Source organism: Psittacula echo, assembly GCF_963264785.1.
Source record: "Psittacula echo genome assembly, chromosome: 6".
NCBI classification, from domain to species: domain Eukaryota; kingdom Metazoa; phylum Chordata; class Aves; order Psittaciformes; family Psittacidae; genus Psittacula; species Psittacula echo.
The window spans coordinates 21,935,975-21,954,026 of NC_137743.1; the positions used below are offsets into that span (position 1 = coordinate 21,935,975).

At 43.6% G+C, this 18,052-nt stretch overlaps 1 protein-coding gene across 2 annotated transcripts in view; it reads left to right on the top strand.

The window, feature by feature from the left end:
* Positions 1–18,052, top strand: part of PAX2 (paired box 2) — an 85,998-nt gene that overhangs the window by 15,078 nt on the left and 52,868 nt on the right. The window lies entirely within an intron of this gene.

Below are 18,052 nucleotides of genomic sequence, written 5' to 3' on the forward strand. Positions count from 1 at the left end.
ATTTTGAACAGTTCCTCCTCCTTCCAAGATAAGCACCCTTCCCTCTCTGCAGGGTCCAAGGCACAGGGTTAAACATCCATCTCTGGTTGGGAGGCAAATTGCATCAGGAATTGCTATCAGCTCTGCTCAAAATGCCCATCACTGTAGTTCAGTTGAGAGGGTGGTATCCATGTTGTGCAAGACAGATTAATGTCTGTTAGTTTATAAAAGGAAAACCAGAGACTGTGATGAGATGACGAAGTCACAAAAGAAACCCTCACATACCTGTCAGACAGGATGCCCTGCACTACCTCTAGCTTCAGGGTAACAACCCAGTCCCTCTTTGGTCATGGAGGGTTAATATCCCAGCCCTTCAATTCCCTGACCTAGTCCTCATTTTCTTCAAACTGAGCTGAAATATGAGGGCAACCCTCATTGCCCCACAGCCCATTTTCAAGCTTTCACTTAAAAATTGTGGTAGTCTTTGGGCACTAACATTTGGGCACATCTTAAAGGGTCTATTGCCTCTCAACATACTCATATTTCTCTAAAACTTCTTTTAAGAACAATTTTTGGTCATCTGCCTTAAAAAAGTAAGGCCACGGAACAATGTAGCTATGTAATAGCGCCTGCTTTAATATTTGCTTAAATTTAGGCCCCTTGTTGGTTGTTTAAATTTAGATTTTTTTAGCTTGAAAAAATGTACATTAATACATAAATCATACATACACAAAAAAAAATATACACACTTATTAATAAAATCAATATGGAAGGGAGGAGATGTAGAACAGGAAAGGAAGGAATATGATTTCTGAAGAAAAGGACATGATGTTTGCGTACTAAGGGCATGGGGGAAGCATATTTCTGGGACATGCTATGTATAAATGGGCCAAATGAGCAGAGTGGAAACTGCACAATGCCATAAATTCCCTCTCCCTACGGAACAAACAGCAAATGTAGAGTTTTAAAGAGGTGGTACTTGTGACACTAAAGGAGGAGAGAGCAGGAGGAGAGCTGGGTGGAGTTGGGGAAGGAAAGCATAAGGATGGAGTGAAAGGCTAAAGCAGATTTTACTTGGATACTGTCAAAACCAGACCACTGCATTTTTACATGAGGCCGCTTTGGCCACTGTGCCAAACAAGATGCAGAGTCATCCACTACTGACATCCAGCTCCCTTATGTGGCTTTAACAACTTTGGGCTCTGCGTGTGCGTGGGTCAAGGGTCTGTGCATATGGAGGCAGCCAGGATGGGGACACAGGAAGTGTATCTGGCTGTGTGCTGATTCTTGTGAGGTGCAGAAGCTGGAAAGCAGGGGGGAACTACAGGGTGATGGTGTGTGCACATGAGAGCATATGTATAAATTTGTAAAGATGACTGCCATAATTCTCACCCCTTTTGCAGATAACATGGATTTCTGTGACCTCCAAATATTTAAAGAAAAATATATGCCTATGAGTAACTCCCTCATGGGTCTTGGTGCCCAGTGGGCAAAACTGGTGGGGCTAGTGGGACAAGAAGACATGGAATGGAAAGGAATGTGGCCCATTTCAGGTGGATGTGTATACAAGGAAATGCCCCTGGCACAGTGAAAGGCAGTGGATAAAGTGATCCTGGGAAATCCAGTCTTTAGAAGAGTGCAAGAGGAGGGTGCCAGCCCTGTAAATGAAGCCCTTATGCTGCTCAGAGCGCCACCTTTCCCAAATGAAAGCACCTTCTGCACCACTTGCATGTGCTCTGGGATCACTCTGGGCACAGTGAGGTAATTTGAGCATGGAAACCTGGGTGCATTTGTGCAGATAGGCCCCTGAGTCTCTATTGTTCCACCAGACAATCTTCCCTGTAATAGATATTTGGGCGAGACATGCCCTATACCCCATGACATGTGTACAAGTAGGAGCATGGTCATATCACTAGGGCAACATGTCCAACTGGGAGTATAGACTTATAGCAAGTAGGTATTACTGGTCTGCGTAACAACTAAGAAAAGTCTTACCCATGGAAACAACATTGTAACTCTACAGTTACATGCAGGGAGTCATAGAGGTGAGCAAAGGCACGGCAATACGTCTCGGAAGCCTGTCTATTTTTGTGGGGTTCTGCACAGGATTCTGCGTGACAGCTTCCTGATGGCAAGGCAGTCACGTGAATGCACTGATGAACTCTGGGTGTGATCAGATGGTTGGGGGGGGGTCCTAGCAGTGCTCCTCTCTTTTTGTCAGCAGTTCTTTGGTTAGACCAGGGGATAAGGTGCTATGGCAGCCATACCACCAACGTGCTGAGGAGAATGCAGCTGGTGAGATGGGCAGCGTGAGTCATACAAATGTGTATGAGTGTGAGTACAGCAGGGTGGCATCTGCTGAGGTGTGTGAACACAGGAGGTGTGTGGCAGGGTGGGTACAGATACATATATGCAGAGACGTCATGTACAAATGCTGGAACATGTGCCTGCCAGGGGTACCTAGTGCATCTGAGGGAATGGGGGGTGTATATGGCATGATATATTTGTCAGGAACTGAATGTGTCCTAGTTCATCTGATACCTGGGGATAGTGGGGGCAGAGGGGTTACGCTAAAGGAGATATTTCTAATGACAGCCATAGTTTAATGCACTGGACTCTGCCTTCCCTTCCTCTCCCCTCCCCTCCCTTCACACTCTTCTCCTCATTACCCAGGTTATCTTGTTTGGGTTAAGAGGCCAATTTCAACAGACTATAATTGAAGAGTGAAGAGAATCTGATAAGATAAGGAAGGGACATCATTCCTCCAGGGATCAATAGAGGTTTCATGTTCCTCCTTCCCCTGCTGTGTCCCTAACACGCTAACACTCTGTGTCCATGCGCCTGGTTTATTTGCTCTGCTTGTCTGCAAGCCCAGAAAGGAAGCGTGGGAGCAAGGGGGGCTGTAGCCCCATCTGTCACAGAGCCAGAGCAGGGGCAGGGGAAGAAGGAAGGGACAATGGGGACACTGGTGGTGATATTGTCCCCTCCACCTCTGGGAGCCAGGAGGAGGCAGGGAAGTGACAAGCCTGATGCCCTCCTGGCTCTGTCAGGGGTATGGGCTCACAGAGGAAGTGTTCACCTTTGGCCTTTTATCTCAGCATTGCACTCTGCAAGGGAAGTATATTGATAATTTGTCTAGATTTAGACTTGCTTTTCCTAGAGTCCCTGTGCACACAAGCCCAAAGCTTTCTGTAAGCACTCATGGGGTGACCTCTTAGGGCAGGGTAAGGGAGGTATAATTACCCCTACCACGAGGAAGGTGGTAGCTGCTCCTGATTAGGTTTATGTTAGGATCTGGGGTTCAGGCTTGACAGCCACAGTATCTTACAAACCGCATTTAGTAGTTTTTCGGAACAAACCAGCATTAGAGGATCCCCTTAAGAAACATTGAGCTGCCTCAGCAGTGAACAGAGGTTCCTTCACGACAGGGCTGCCAGGGCTCCCACGCTGCACAAGCAGAGTTTGCTCCACTCCTGCGTCACGCTCCTCAGCAGGAAGACGTGTACTTCACACAAGCAGCGTGAGGTCCACACGAACCCATGCACGGGGAGCAGTGCTGCCTGGGGCGGTACAAAGACGTCTCTCCGGGAGGCCGAGCCTCTCACATCAGGCAAGCACTGCGGGTGCTCCCCTGTCCCCACAGCCAGCATAGGGATGTTTGGGCATGGGGAGATGAGCTGACAGGTTAGTAAAGTGCAGGGTCCAATCCAGATCCCATACAACAGGGCTGGGCAAGTTTCTGGAGAACCTGAGACACAGAGGGGTCTGGGGCTGAGATATCTTCTTGCAGCTGATTCCTCTTTTATTTTTAACACCCAGAGAAACAGATGCTGAGAGCAAGTCAGTCATGCAGTGAGCATGTGGCAGAGTTGGGAATACAACCCAGATCCCCTGACTCCCAACCTCAGGCTTTAACCACTAGACCATGCTTCCCTCTAAGCCACCTTGAACTTTCCTCAGTGAGGATGGGGGCTACTAAGCCTCTGTGGGCTGCAGTTTACCAAGCTGTCAGGAGTGTGCTCACTGGACCGCCTCACCAGAGACAGCCTTCCTCACACATGCTAAAAAAGTTGAAAAGAAATTCATTTCATGGCCGGTGGTTGCTTAAAAAAGGCGATTCCAGCATATGTATGTGATAAATGTTAACTGTGCATTAATCGCATTAAAGAGAACCCTATAAACTTTTCATTTCTAATTAAATTCTGGCCGGTGATTCTGGCGAAGCCAGCACACTCTGGGCCTTTGTTTATGTGGAAAATTAAAATGCAAATACAATGGAATTTATTTCCATTACTAGAGTGATATGCTGGGCTCCTCTGTTTAACAGCCTCCAATTACTTTCAAACAGGTCTCTCTCCCTCTCTCTTCACCTTTCCCTTCCTCACTCCCTCATTTTTTCTCTCCCCCTATTACCCTGATGCTGCTGCCCCAAGTGTGAGAGGTGGGAGCTGGTAAAGCAGTGGGTGGCCAAAGGATGGTGTCATCTGTTCAAGGTCAAAATGCAGGCAGGAATACCAAGAAGGATGGTGGGGAAAGAGTGGGAGAGCACAAACAAGGGGGTAGGGGAAGTAACAAGGCTGGAGCTAATAGAAGGAGGAGTAAAGAGTTAGCTGTTAGCAACCTCAACGAGAAATACAAGCTAAACTTACTGGCTTGCTAAATCACAGCTATATAGATGTCCTGGCTGAGAGAGGTCATGGATCTTTCCCTGATGGGATATTTTGGTGAGAGGGTACAGATGAGAGCTTGCTCTGGAAGTTTCCTGGATCTTTCACAGCCTTTTTTGTAGATTTTGTCTGAATGTGTCTGCCGCTGGGTCAAATCCTGATGGCTGAGGAAGCACAGAACAGGCCCAATGCCAGACACATTGCCTGCACAGAGCAAATAAATCCATGCAGCAATGACACATAATCATCAGCTGAAAAATAACTGAACTCTCTTGTTCATTTCCAAGGGACCAAATGTGCTACACTGTCTTAGGGCATTAGCATACAATATCCACACAAGTCAGAAGCCATTGCACAAACCTAGAGATTCATTGTACATTTAAAATTTCTTAGCACATATATTTACCGGTAAATGCTGCTGACACAGAGCCCCATTCTTCCTTACATATATAAGAGACCTAGGTCAGTTCAGACATGGGAACACTGCCAGACAGTCAAACACAGATCAGAGGCATCTGCTAACTGACACAGCTGCCCTTCTATGCATCAATATAGAAAGTCACACAGAAGACCCTTGCAAAAGCAAGTGTGCACTTCACTGTAGACATATGTTGTCATTTACAGATCCCTTCACACACACAGTCAGATCTATTTGAAACTGCACAGTATAATCTACTCTTGGACATATTTGTGAAGAAATCCAGCATATAGAGACTTATCCAAAAACATAACTGAAAAGTCTTATCAAAACCCCTGGATGCACCAGAATGTGCACACACATGTAAACATGTTCACATAGCCTTAGCTATACGCTGACACACAAGAAAGTGGTCATTTGAGGCATGCGGCTGAGAACCAGCCAGATGTGCCACCCTGTGTGTCACACACACACACACAAGCGGTGCATCCTCAGCACATCCCGCTGGCAGGGATTGCTCGGGAGCCAAAGGGATATTCTTTTAGTTCATGTGAGCATCTTAAGGAATCACCCAGTGTAAATGATCCTGCCCCAGCCTAGACAGGGAAACAGGAGAAGGACACATTCACTTACAAGACTCAAAAGAGGCCATTACCCAGTCAAACAACCCAATCCCTGACATCATTACTCAATACACAGGAGCCCTGAAATGCACACTAACTCAATCACAAAGACACACAATTACAAAATCATACTGATGGAATCAATGAGACAGACATGCGGTCATACAAAGCACACCCACCCCGGTGTTAACACATAATAACAGCCGCCCAACAAGCAAATACAAACCAGCCATTCACGACCATAGTGGCAAAACACGGGCCTGCATTCTCAAAGGAGATTTGAAAACACTGGCACCAAAACCCACCCTTGCCAGAAGGTTTTTGAGCAAAACTTGAGGTGTGGGCAAAATCTTGACTGTTGTCAGCCTAGTGAGTAACAAAAAGTAAAAGCCTCGGTGAGGAGCACACTGAGCATGCTCATGTCCTAGTGAGGCTGGTGGGCACTCAGAGCACTCAGGACCATGCAGGACTGCACCCACAGCTTTTGAAATAGGCTGGTTCAGTGAAGTGACACCTTTGCTCAGTGACCAAAAGCATCATGCAGTCACCCTTAACCACAGGGGTGCATGACTCACCATAACACAAACCAGCATAAGAAAGTGAAACCTGCTGAATATCAGAACAACACATCCATGCTATGGACAGATGCAAATACAGTTCAGCACCTGAAGCCACAGAACCATCTCACAACATGCCTCTGCAAAACAGCCCAATCCTCTTCCCAGACCACAGCAGCACACCCAAAAGAGACAGCACTAGTGTCTTTCCCCTTCTGAAAGAAAAAAAACGAAGTGCCCACATAAAACATGCTCATAATGGCACAAATAATCGACCTTTCTTGTGCCTTGCAAACTATGCCAGAGCACTCTAACCCAAGTACTTAACACAAGGCCCAGATGGCTGGCTACTGCAAATCCTGCGCAATCTTCTTGGGAGGGAGACAGGGAAACTGGACTCCAGCACAGGAGGCATCAGCACATACCAGGCTGTGTGCACAAGAACATGCCATCATTGAAAAAGCCAGCAAGGCTGAGGAAGACCGCTGTGGTTGTGTGTGCCTGTGTGAGTTGTGTGTACAGGAATTCCCCTTCCTTTGCCCAGTGCTGCTGCTTGTAGCCATTAAAAAGCCTAGGTCCTCATGCTGGGTGTTCAGTGAGTATTGATTCAGTCTGCAAGCAATTTTAATATTTCTTCAGGGACTTTCCAGCAACAGCACAAGTCATTAATTCACCCTCCCAAATTGCTTATTCAATAGCAGGAACATGGCTCCTGAATAAAGTCCCAGAATTTATGTGACTCACATGAGTCAGGAGGTCAAACAACTGTTATGGAGCGAAGTTAAAAATCCAAATAAAATATTGACACTTTTTTGGGGAGTGAGAGGAGGGGGAAGGGGGAAGGGAAAGAAAAGGTATTTAAAATAGGGTTTTGTTGCAATGCCCCCAGGATAAAGAACAGAAAGAGATTGAAGACAAGTTGGAGTTTGTAAAATCAATGGGATTTATTGCATATCCGCTTGGCATTTAATAACTCCTTCCTTTCCACCTCCCCCTGCTCTGTATGTACATGGAGGAGATAAACTCTTCAACAAAACTACAAATAGCCAGCCACAGTGTACACAGATGGACACCCAAACAGCAACACTTGAAGGCAGGCATGCAGGGATAGGTATTACTGTAAGGCAGTGGCAGAGCATCAGAAGATCTTCTCAGGACCCAGGGTTTTGACTGAGCTAGACAGAGCCCACCATATATGGCATTACATATGCACATATAGCGGCAGACAATCTACATCCACAGTCTTTGCAAAAGATGAGAGGGAAAACTGAGGCACAGAGTGGATTAAAAGAGCCCACCAGCAGGATGGCTTATCAGGATCAAGGTCTCAAAATGCTCAGTTAGTGTTTTTCACAGTGAAGGACACTGCCTTTTACAGGAATGAAAGCACACACGGTGACCAAGATCAGACCACGAGAATGCGTCTATCCCACAGGAGGGCCACACAAACCACACAAGAATAAACAAACCCACAGACACCACAAGCCCATCCGTATGCAGATAGACACACACACTGATACAAATACATACATGCTTTTACTGAACTCATTGCTATTCAGAGAGCACCACCGCCAGATCACACACAGAAGTAGAAACATACCTGCAGCCAGACATACACACAAATGCCTGCCTGCAAATGCACAAGTACATACATGTACACCAATATATTGGTATAGCCTCATACAGCTGTATATCCACACTGAAAAGGTCATGCAAACTGGTGTGTTGCTACAAACCTAGATTTTACTTACAGTTGTATCTTTCTAGATAGCCACACATAAATGGATGCCCACACATACACAAACACATTCTGCACAAGCATATTAGAATCATAGAATAGTTAGGGTTGGAAAGGACCTTAAGATCATCTAGTTCCAACCCCTCTGCCATGGACAGGGACACCTCACACTAAACATATTAATGTATAGGATTGACTCATTATATTATACTGGTAGCTGTTGCAGTGAACCTATGCTGATTTTCTACCAGTCAAAGATCTGAGACTGTAGTAGCCATCAAACAACATTTATTCATTAGCACTAACTCCATAAAATCAAGCACACAAAAATATAGCCTAACCACCTAGTCAAATATTACTTGATGGCTTGGGACATTTAAGTGGGCTTTCTTTGATTTATTTGGGCTTTTGTTTGGCTGGTTGACTTTTTAGCAGAGATTTAGGGCAGGTGCTGAGTTGAGATTTTCTAAAAGGCAATTTTTCAAGGGCTTTTTTGCATTGTGATAGAAATAATGTTCGACAGTATTTTCCCCGTCCTTTCCTAATATGTCTTTTGACCAAATACATAGAGTGGTTTTACAATTAAGCAAGGTGATGAAAACTTTGGAATTTCCACAATGATGGTTAAAAAGGATTACTATTTTTGCATTTAAAATATGCTTCTGTGTTATTTCTATGATCGTTTTTTTCATTATTAATTTTGCAACTGCCCTTCAAAAATGGGAAGAGAGAATCTTTGGGCCCCTTTATGCTACCTCCTGTCTTCTTAAACTACAATATATTCAAGAAAAAAATGTAAAGATAGTATATGCTCATAAATACCATTGCCCGTGTTCCTCTGTATGAGTCCTCACTGCATCTGACCTTGCCCAATCTAAGTTAGATCAAAAAATTAAATACATGCTAATTTACACCTGGAGGTATTCCAATTCATTAGGTGAACAAGCACTTAATTCAGACTAAGGGGACAATGTTTTGAAATAATGGAACTGGATAAATAACTAAAATTCTCTAGAATATCGTGATTTTCAGAAAGAATATCTTGAATTTGAAATACAGTATTGCACTGCAAAAGCCTAAACTGAAAAGCTTCAATAATTAACTATTTATAACTCAGGTCTTCAGATAGTGTTAAACAACTGATGGACCTCTTCTCTGCTTACCCCAGCTAGTGCCTGGCTCAGTGTGTCAGGCTCTGGACAAATCAGTCTTAAAGATCACTAAAGCTCACAGGGAGAAAAGTTGCCTGCATGGGGATGCAGGGATAAGGAAACACTTGTGTGTGGGGGAAGATCATTTAAACTGCTGCTCTTGGGAGCTGGTTGTCAATTTGGTGTTGCTGAAGGAGTCTCAGCTGAGACAATTTCATTGACAGGGAATAGGCAACAGGCTTGTTTCCATGGGCAAGTGAGAAAATTAATCTGAATTAACTTTGCCAGTGCATTGGTTAAAAGCATTAAAACATTGTTCGGATGCTCATTCAAAATTTGAGAGTCCTAAATTGAATTTAGTTTACTCCATTTCCAAAGTGAATTAAACTAAACTAAATTAAAGCTGCCTTAATTCCAAACAAGGGAGTCAGAGGTGTAATGCAGTTTAACTAACTCTAATCTCACACATCTCACACATTCAGTTAATTCACATTAGTTATTTTGCGCAGCCATATGTAGCAAACCCTTAGACTGCTAACTCCTACGGACAAGGACAGTATTTATACAGAGGCCAGGAAAAGGGGACCCAAATGTCCAGTGTACTCAATCAGCCATCGTGATAGTGTCAGAAAAAGATATTATGGGTTGCTGAAGGCCCACAGAAATCCACAGCTCTGCAGCTAATCGGGTCAGTACCAGATACGAGATTTAGAAATAGAGCAGACCTGCACTCACAGACGTATACAATTATGCAAATATACACACAGGATGAGCCTTATAATACAGCAAGGTTCCACATTAATTATGTATCAGTGTTCAGATACGTTAGATATTACATCAGGGATATTATAGCCTTGTTATGGATGAGTTCTAGGTGGTTATGTCTTACTATTTGTAATAACTGCTTGGTGCTGTATGAAACCATCCAAATAGCTAGCTGGTGATGGTCACAAGCCACAGATCTGAATAGCCTATTTGCCTATTAAACTCTGTTAAAATATGTAATGGTTGAATAAATATTTATTAATTCTTCATGGGGTCTGAATATATAATATGTGACCCACATGTCTAACTCCATATAGCCACAACTATAAATGCAGACCTATAGCCAGAAATAAACAAGTATGTACATTATGTGAAAAATTAAAACATACTATGAGATAAATGCTACTGCATTTGCAAACACAATATAGATACATAAGCAAACATATAGCTCATATTCTCTAAGCATGAGACATGATAGTGACTTACATGAGCCAAACAGACTGGCTACAGATTTGGCTTTTCATTATAAAAGATGGTTTTGTCCTATAAATATGAAAACTAGACTGTCTTCTGCGGAGATGGGCACCAACTTTATGCTGGGAGCCTATGGTGCGCCTGCACTCTGAAGTGCTCACCTGTGTCTGACTCCTTTGGGCAGTGTGATGAAGCAAGGAATAAATAACACGAAGATCAGTGAGGACTAGAAGAGAAAGGGAAGATTCAGGTGGAAATTTTTCAACTTCTCAATGTGATTTTGAATGAGAACTTTAATAAAATTCTACAGGTACATTTCAGAGTAGTTGAAACCTGCTGTTTCAATAAAATCTAAATAAATTATTCTAATTTTTATTTTTTTATCACAGTCTGTCATTCACCCTAAAAAGGTAATTTTAAAGGGAAAAAATACTTTCCATTCTGCTAAGGCTTGAATTCTCACAATTTTGTTAATTTCTTTAAAACCCAAGGTTAAAATAAGATTAGATCTAAACTGACACATTCCCAGCAGTTTTTCTTTTGATTTTGGGAAAACATCTACTTGTATGGGTCCACCATGAAATTTCACCAGTTCTGACAAACGTAAGGGAGGCACACACAGCGCCACCCCTGTAAAGGGAACAATTTACTTACCCAAAACACGTAAGTGTATACTGCAGTGCAGGACAGAGGTAATACACAGTTAATACACAATGCTGCCAACCCCAGCAGTTAAAAAGTTTCGAGTCGATACCCTCCAAAAGGAAGAGATTGGCATAAAACTCACAAGGCTGTAACTAAGAATGTATTTGGGTTTCGCTCCTTTGCCTCCAGTTCTGGCCTCTTGGGAGGCAGCCAGGTCCCACTTTCACCTGGTCTTTGCAGCCATGAAAGCCAGAAATACCTTGGTATTAAATGAAAACTGAAATAATTGCTTATCTTCAAGATCTGAGGCTTTACACAAAATACCAGCTATGGCATAACTTGCAAGACAGTTGAGAATGTTATCTACATTTATCTGATTCCTCCTAGTTTAAGACTCCTTTCCTAGTACACACATGTCTTCTGTTAATCAAAATGAATGTCCACAAGGAATTCAGCACAGACTCCTGAATTTTAATAACCGGAAATGGGCTCAAAGCAAAGCTTTCAATTAAAAGTTCCCATACTCCAGATTAAGATATTTAACCCTGGCAAGCCCATGTGTTTCTGTAGGTCTTCCTTACTCACCTGCTGGCACAGCTGCTGTTGTGACAGCTCCTGTCGTGACAGCTCCTGTCCATGCTGCTTGGTACTCACCAGTGTCCTGGCAGCTCATGGGGCTGTACCCTGCACCAGCTCCATGCTGCTGCAGCAGTGCTGCTAGCAGGAACCAAGCTGTCCAGTCTGCAGGTTAGAGAAGATGTCACTTTGAACTGCAGTTATTGTAGTGTAGGTGTACTCTGAGGAAATGATTAATTCCTAAGAGCTCAAAAATTTCTGGGCAATTTTGTGCAGAAATCTCTTGTCAGTGAAGAGGACCTAGCCACCAGCAATGCTTCTCTCCTGCTTTCTTCATGTGATTTGTCATTTTTGAAGCTTTTGGTCTTTTGTTGCAGAGATTACGAGTTTGTTGATGGGGATGGCAAGAACATAGCTGCTGGGCTGGATACTTTCATGGGTGCTGTGAGATGAATGTCTGTTTTATGGTTGCTTATGATAGTAGAATTTGGACTTCATGACGGTGGTTCCTCCCAGGACCGTGTTTCTATGTCCAAGACCAGCAGAACTCTTTTTGTCCTTTAAGATTTCCTTAATTCACCTGAAACCCAGGATGTCAAACATCTACACCCAGGGTCAAGTTTGCTTCTAGTATTTTGTAAATCATATGACATCTTCTAGATGTTTGAGTTTTAATGAATTTCTGTCTTTCCTGACTGCAAAAAAAGCCTTCCAAATGTGAACTGAGTGTAATAAAAGTAGAAACACCTGCCTGAGGACATTGCTATGCTGCAGTCACTGCTTGTCAGCAGCTCATGTAGATATACTTTAACCAGCTTTAAGCCAGCCAGCCCGGATCCTGATTGCTCTGTAGCCCCAGAGTTGCACAGCACAGTAACTATTCAAGCACACCTTCTGTTTCCCAGGTGGGGTTTGCACCTTAATACAAATCCACTTGAATGAATGGGGAAAATGCTTCTTAAAACCTAATATCAGGAGTTCAGAATATGCAATCAATACACATGGGGCTGACCACTGCCAACCCCATCAATCAATACCAGTGGCATGAAGTTGTCTGTTACTGCCCAGAAAAATGTGTTAGCAGGCCAGCTCCTGCCTGGCAGATCTCCTCCCTCCCAGAAGGCAAACATCTTCACCTTTATTTTCTGCCACCCCTCTTCCTTACGTCTGGACTTGTACTGTGTAGCACAGCACGATTGGAATGGGCAGAGATATGCTAGGAGCCAAACGTTAACGCTTTGCTCAAATTAAATGAAATAAAACCATATGGTGTCATCATGGGTCACTGATTTAAAACAACAACAAAAAATCCTAGCTCCTCTCTAAGCCCTTCTGATAGTAAAGCTGCTGCTGTGAATTCTGCCTCTCCTCAGAGTGCACCCAAGAAATGCAGTGAGAGAAAAGGGCAGGACTGGGCTTTCTCTTGTGTTTGGAGTGAGCAAGCTGACCTGGAGCAAAGTGACACTTTTTTCTCCATGTCTTTAGGCATGATGTCAGTGTAGTTCCAATGAAGTTGATGGACCTACACAGATTAGCAGCAGATAAGGAGTCAAATCTTCTCAGGGAGGGCTAGGAATGTGTTTTGAGATATGAAAAGCAGCTCCATTTTGACCTCTCATGTATTTGAAAGCTTTGTGAAAATAGATCTCTCTTCAGTCACCTTTTAGGACTATCAATGTATCTAACCAATCTAATCTGTTGTAGTTGTGTTTATACACTAATGTAGCACAAGATCACCCTTCTCCTCTACCTTTTCAAAAGGTAGGGAGAAGGAAATGCAATTTTCATAGAAGGAGAGAGTCTAAATGTGTGAATATTGCTTGTGGCCCCTGAATATGGCAGAGTTTGAAGGCATTCTGCTGTGTTGGCAGGGAGCACCAGAGCCTCAGGGCAGCTAGCAAGGAATCTGAGTCTGCTGCTCCTGCCAATGTCAGCTGTTGTTCTGAGGGTTGCAAGTGTTGTCGTAGGTTTTCAGAGCAGTAGGAGAAGCTACTCCCCCCCCCCCAACAGAAATTATGTTGTAGCTTTTGGGGGGCAACTGCAGCTCTGATCTCCACAGCTGCATCTGCAAATTCAAACACAACCACCCAAGCCAGTGCAGCTGAAATACAGCCTCTGTTGCCTTTGCCTATCTTCCCCTCACATACAGCCACTGTCAGCAGGGTACATGTCACTTCTGCTTCAAGCAGGAGAATGAAGCCAATACTGTGCTACAGCTTGCTGAAGCACTTAGTTGGCCCCTGTTATTAGAGAATCTGAGCCTTTCACTCCTTCCAGCTGTCCTCACTGTGCCCCAGGTGGCATGGCAATGCTCCTATCTTCACACTTCAGGCAGGAAACAGAGCACAGAGAGAAATGCCATTTGTCCAAAGTCTTGAGAGGTCCATGACAGAGCAAGGAACTGAAGCCCTTTCCCTGAGTCGGATTAAGCTCTAACTATCAGACTTCCTATATCCATCTCTTCACTCCCCAAATCCCTTGGTTGTTTTTCCTCACCATGCCATGATGGCTTGCTTTGTGCAAAGAAGACTTTTTATTCCTCTCTTCTTTTGCTCAACTGTGAATTCAGCTGCATCTTGACCCATGCACAGAAACACAGGACTCTCTCCTCTTTGTTCAGAGCTCTTTCTGCCTGCACAGCACCAATCTGCAGGTGGGATATTGTTGGCACCATAGGGGCTGTCACCAAGGAGCCCAAAGCTGCCTCTTTGCATCCCATGCCCTCCCTTTTCTCCTCGGGCATGCTTTGGTACTAGCATCACTGGGGTGGTCATGAGCCCTTTTGTAGGAAGCAATTTGATGCAGGGGAGGCATCACTGTCTCACTTAGCCCCACACCAAGTCCCCTGCAGGCTGCCTTGTCTCTGCTGCCGGCACAGCCTGTGGGTCAGTAGTGCAGCCCTGCGCCAATTAAGCCATGCAGCACAGCAGGGTGTGTGTTCCTTGGCCATCACAGCCTCCCTTGGACACTGCAGAGAAAAGGCTGAGGCTTCGCAATGTTAGCCTTCCAAGAACTGCTTTAATTGCCCAGTAATGCACACCCTGGGGTCTTGTAATGTGCTTCTAATATGGAGCATTTAAAATATGAATATGTCAAAACAATTACAAGGAGTTTGGTGCTCTGCTGAGTGTATCCTTCCACTCCGAAAAATAATCCATGACAAAGGAATACGATCAAAGTGAGGATACCAGTGTTTTCTGAAATCTGGCAGAGTCTCCCAGTGACAGCAGGACACAACACTCTTTCACCTAGTGCAACTTTATTCTGTTCTTCCAGGATTAAAAGAATCACTAGATTTGGGCTCCAGATGGTTCAGACCTACCTCATCTCCCTCTGATCAGCCCTAGCATAATTTTGGTTTAATTTGAGATATTGTCTAAAGGCTCTGCCAGCAGTAGTAAGAAAGGAGAAACCACAGAATATGTCAGGCTGTAAGAGAGTTTGGATAGAAATGTCAAAGAAACAACGGGAATTTCCTATGATCTGTTATTCTTTCAGCAAATAATTTTTGGATAGGTTTAGAAGTGATTTTTTAGTTGCTTATTTATAAAGAGTGAAAGAAAGTTCTGCTTCTCAGTAAGGACTATGGCTTAGCTAATTTATCTTCTAGTGTTTCTCTACATTCTTGACCAAATTTAATTAGAGCTTATTACAACTGTCATACTAGGAGAGATGTTTTTTGTCTGTCCATCTGTATTCAGAATCAGCAAAAGTAATGGCGTTAAAACTGCTGAAAATGATGAAATAGAAATCAAACATCGGAAATTCATGATCTAATGCTGAACGTTTAAGAAAGTTGAAGGCATTTGGAAACAGGCAGTTAGTTTCAGCTGGAGCTGTATGCAGTATTAACTCTAGAAAGAGTTACTACAAGCCAACTATGGTAACTCATGTATTTCAGGAATGGATGTATAATTCACAGTATGATACTATGTACTGTAATGACATTATATGCCATTATTTAAGATAATATCGCATATTAAATTCAGATTGTGAAATGAAGTTCAGTTGCTTTACTGCAATCGAAGATCTATAAATGTCCTGTTGCTGAAACCTCAGAAGTATTGTATTAAATCTGTGTATATTCTCTGAAACTCAAAGTAGACAACCTGTGCAAAAACCTCCCACTGGAAATGAAAAATGAGAATTTGCAGTAAGTGCCAGTTTGTGCCCCTAATTAAACACAAATGTGGTTGTTGGAGTCACTGACTGTGATGGAATTAGAGCAGGGATGAATTTAGTACTAAGTGACAATTTCTTTTGGAGAAAAAAAAGGCGTTTGAAATACTGGCATTTACCTCAAGAAATCAGCACTGCTGACTGGTGTTCCAGGATCTGCTTTTGGGAAGGGCTGAGGAAGTGTTCTGCAGAAAGGCTTGTCTTTCTCCAGTGTCTGGAGGTAAGAAGCCATCAAAGGCAGCAAGAGGTGAGCAAGGCTTTGCTCCCTCTTACACAGCAGTAATCCAGAAATCCAAGGTTTGAAGCAGCAGAGCTGGCTTAGTGTGTATTTCAGTTTCCAGTAAGGGTGAGAAGCTTTCAGCAATCCCCAAGTTTAAAGACAGCATTATTATGCTGAGTCTGTTGCTACAGGACCAGGTCAGCTCTGTTCATCTTCCATCTGCTGTTTCATTAGGTGGTCTCATGTAGGACAGACACACTCAAAGCCTCTTAAAGCAGCAGCAGCGATGTCTAGCTATCCTGCTGTTTATCACTGTTCCTAAATGAATTGATGCAGAGGGACGCACTGCTGTATTCCATACTGAGTGTTAGAGTCCTGAAATTTTTCCTATTTCCTTACAACACTAGAGTTCAGTCACAACTAAAGGGCAAAGGAGAACCGCTGAAGAGAGCCTCTTCATGACCTGCCTCTTCTTTTAGTCATAGGAAATACCTTCTACCTGAGACTTCATTAGATTTGCTGTGCATTTGATGGCAAGAATTATTTGACCTAAAACACTGCAGGTTGCACAACCAGAACTGCTCCCCTTCGCTCACTGTTTCCAGACACTTCCTCTGGACATAAAACCAGATTAATTCTTGGGAGGGGAACGTTTTTGAACAGAGCCTTTCACCTCTGGGTCACTAGATGAAATCTGGCCCTGGTCAGTAGTGACCAAAAATCATTACCAGCTGACGGCTACTTGGGGAAATGAGATGGTAAGTCTCATTCCAGTTCCTAATGGACACATCTTAGCAAACACAGCCACAACTGGCACTAACTAGCATTCTCAGCTGAGAGACCACAAACTAAACAGCGAAGGAAATGGAACCTTCCTCTTCATCCCTTGCCTGGGTTTCTGAAGCATTATGGACAGGCTTTCTATACCACCACTGTTTCACAGGCTGAGTTTACTCTAAATAGCTTTTCAAAACTTTGCCATTTTTGTGCAGCATGATTCAGCACAGCCTGATCAGCCATCCCAATATAATTAGACTCATGTATGGTTCCCCTCAGTAGAAGCTGAGCTGCCTGATGCCACCTCCCAGTACAAATGGCAAATCTGATGTCATATCTCAGTATGAACGGAACTGTCTGATGTCACCTCAGTGCTAACAGGACATTTTAGGATATGACATCTAAGGCTGCAGGGGAGATCTTCTAATCCATTCACTGTGCCACACTATACTAGAACATAACACAGTATAATGCGTAGGTTAACTCAGGCACCCTCAGGCAAATTTTGGATAGATGGACAGATGGATGGATGGATACATTTATACAAAGTATACATACATTATATCACTCTATTGATTTTTAAAAAGTTCCAGGTCTGCCTGGCTATAATGAGATTTTTGAACTTTGAGTTGCGATCAATGAGGGGAATATTATTGGCCTGGAGAATTGATATACCCGCTCTCTGTGGCTTGTTCTGCTCCTGGACTGCCCCTGCCCCCAAGGTGTACGATTCCATCAGACACTTAACCTCTTTTACAGTGTCATCAGGCTAAAAGGAATCTAATAGTGACACGGGACTTGTGCTCAGCACTCTGGCACTATTGCTTTCCTGTCACAAATAATTTATAGCTTTCTATTTCCATCCCTTTGCCTGCACCCCATCCCCTTTTTCTGTTTCTCTGGGCTGGGGGAAATCAATAAACTCACACAACCAGAGTGGCACTTCAGGGGGTTTTAGGGGAATGTGAGAGAAGAGAAGAGAAAAGAAAAAATCAGGAAAGAAGAAAAAAGTTGTATTATTTGCCCCAGCACAGACTTCTCAGATCACTTCCTTAGCTACTGCAAATCAGCATGACCTCAGAATCTGGCCCTGTGAGGTTCTCAGACACCTTCTGTACAGGTCCTCAGCAGCTATAGATTAGGGCTCCTCGTACCACTGACCTATATGGGGTGAGGACCTGGACCTTCATCCCCAGCTAGAACCCTGTCTCACAACTGCCCAGGCTTCATTATGTGTGTATCAGAGTTTTGTAACATACTGACATGATATGCTGTAAAATACC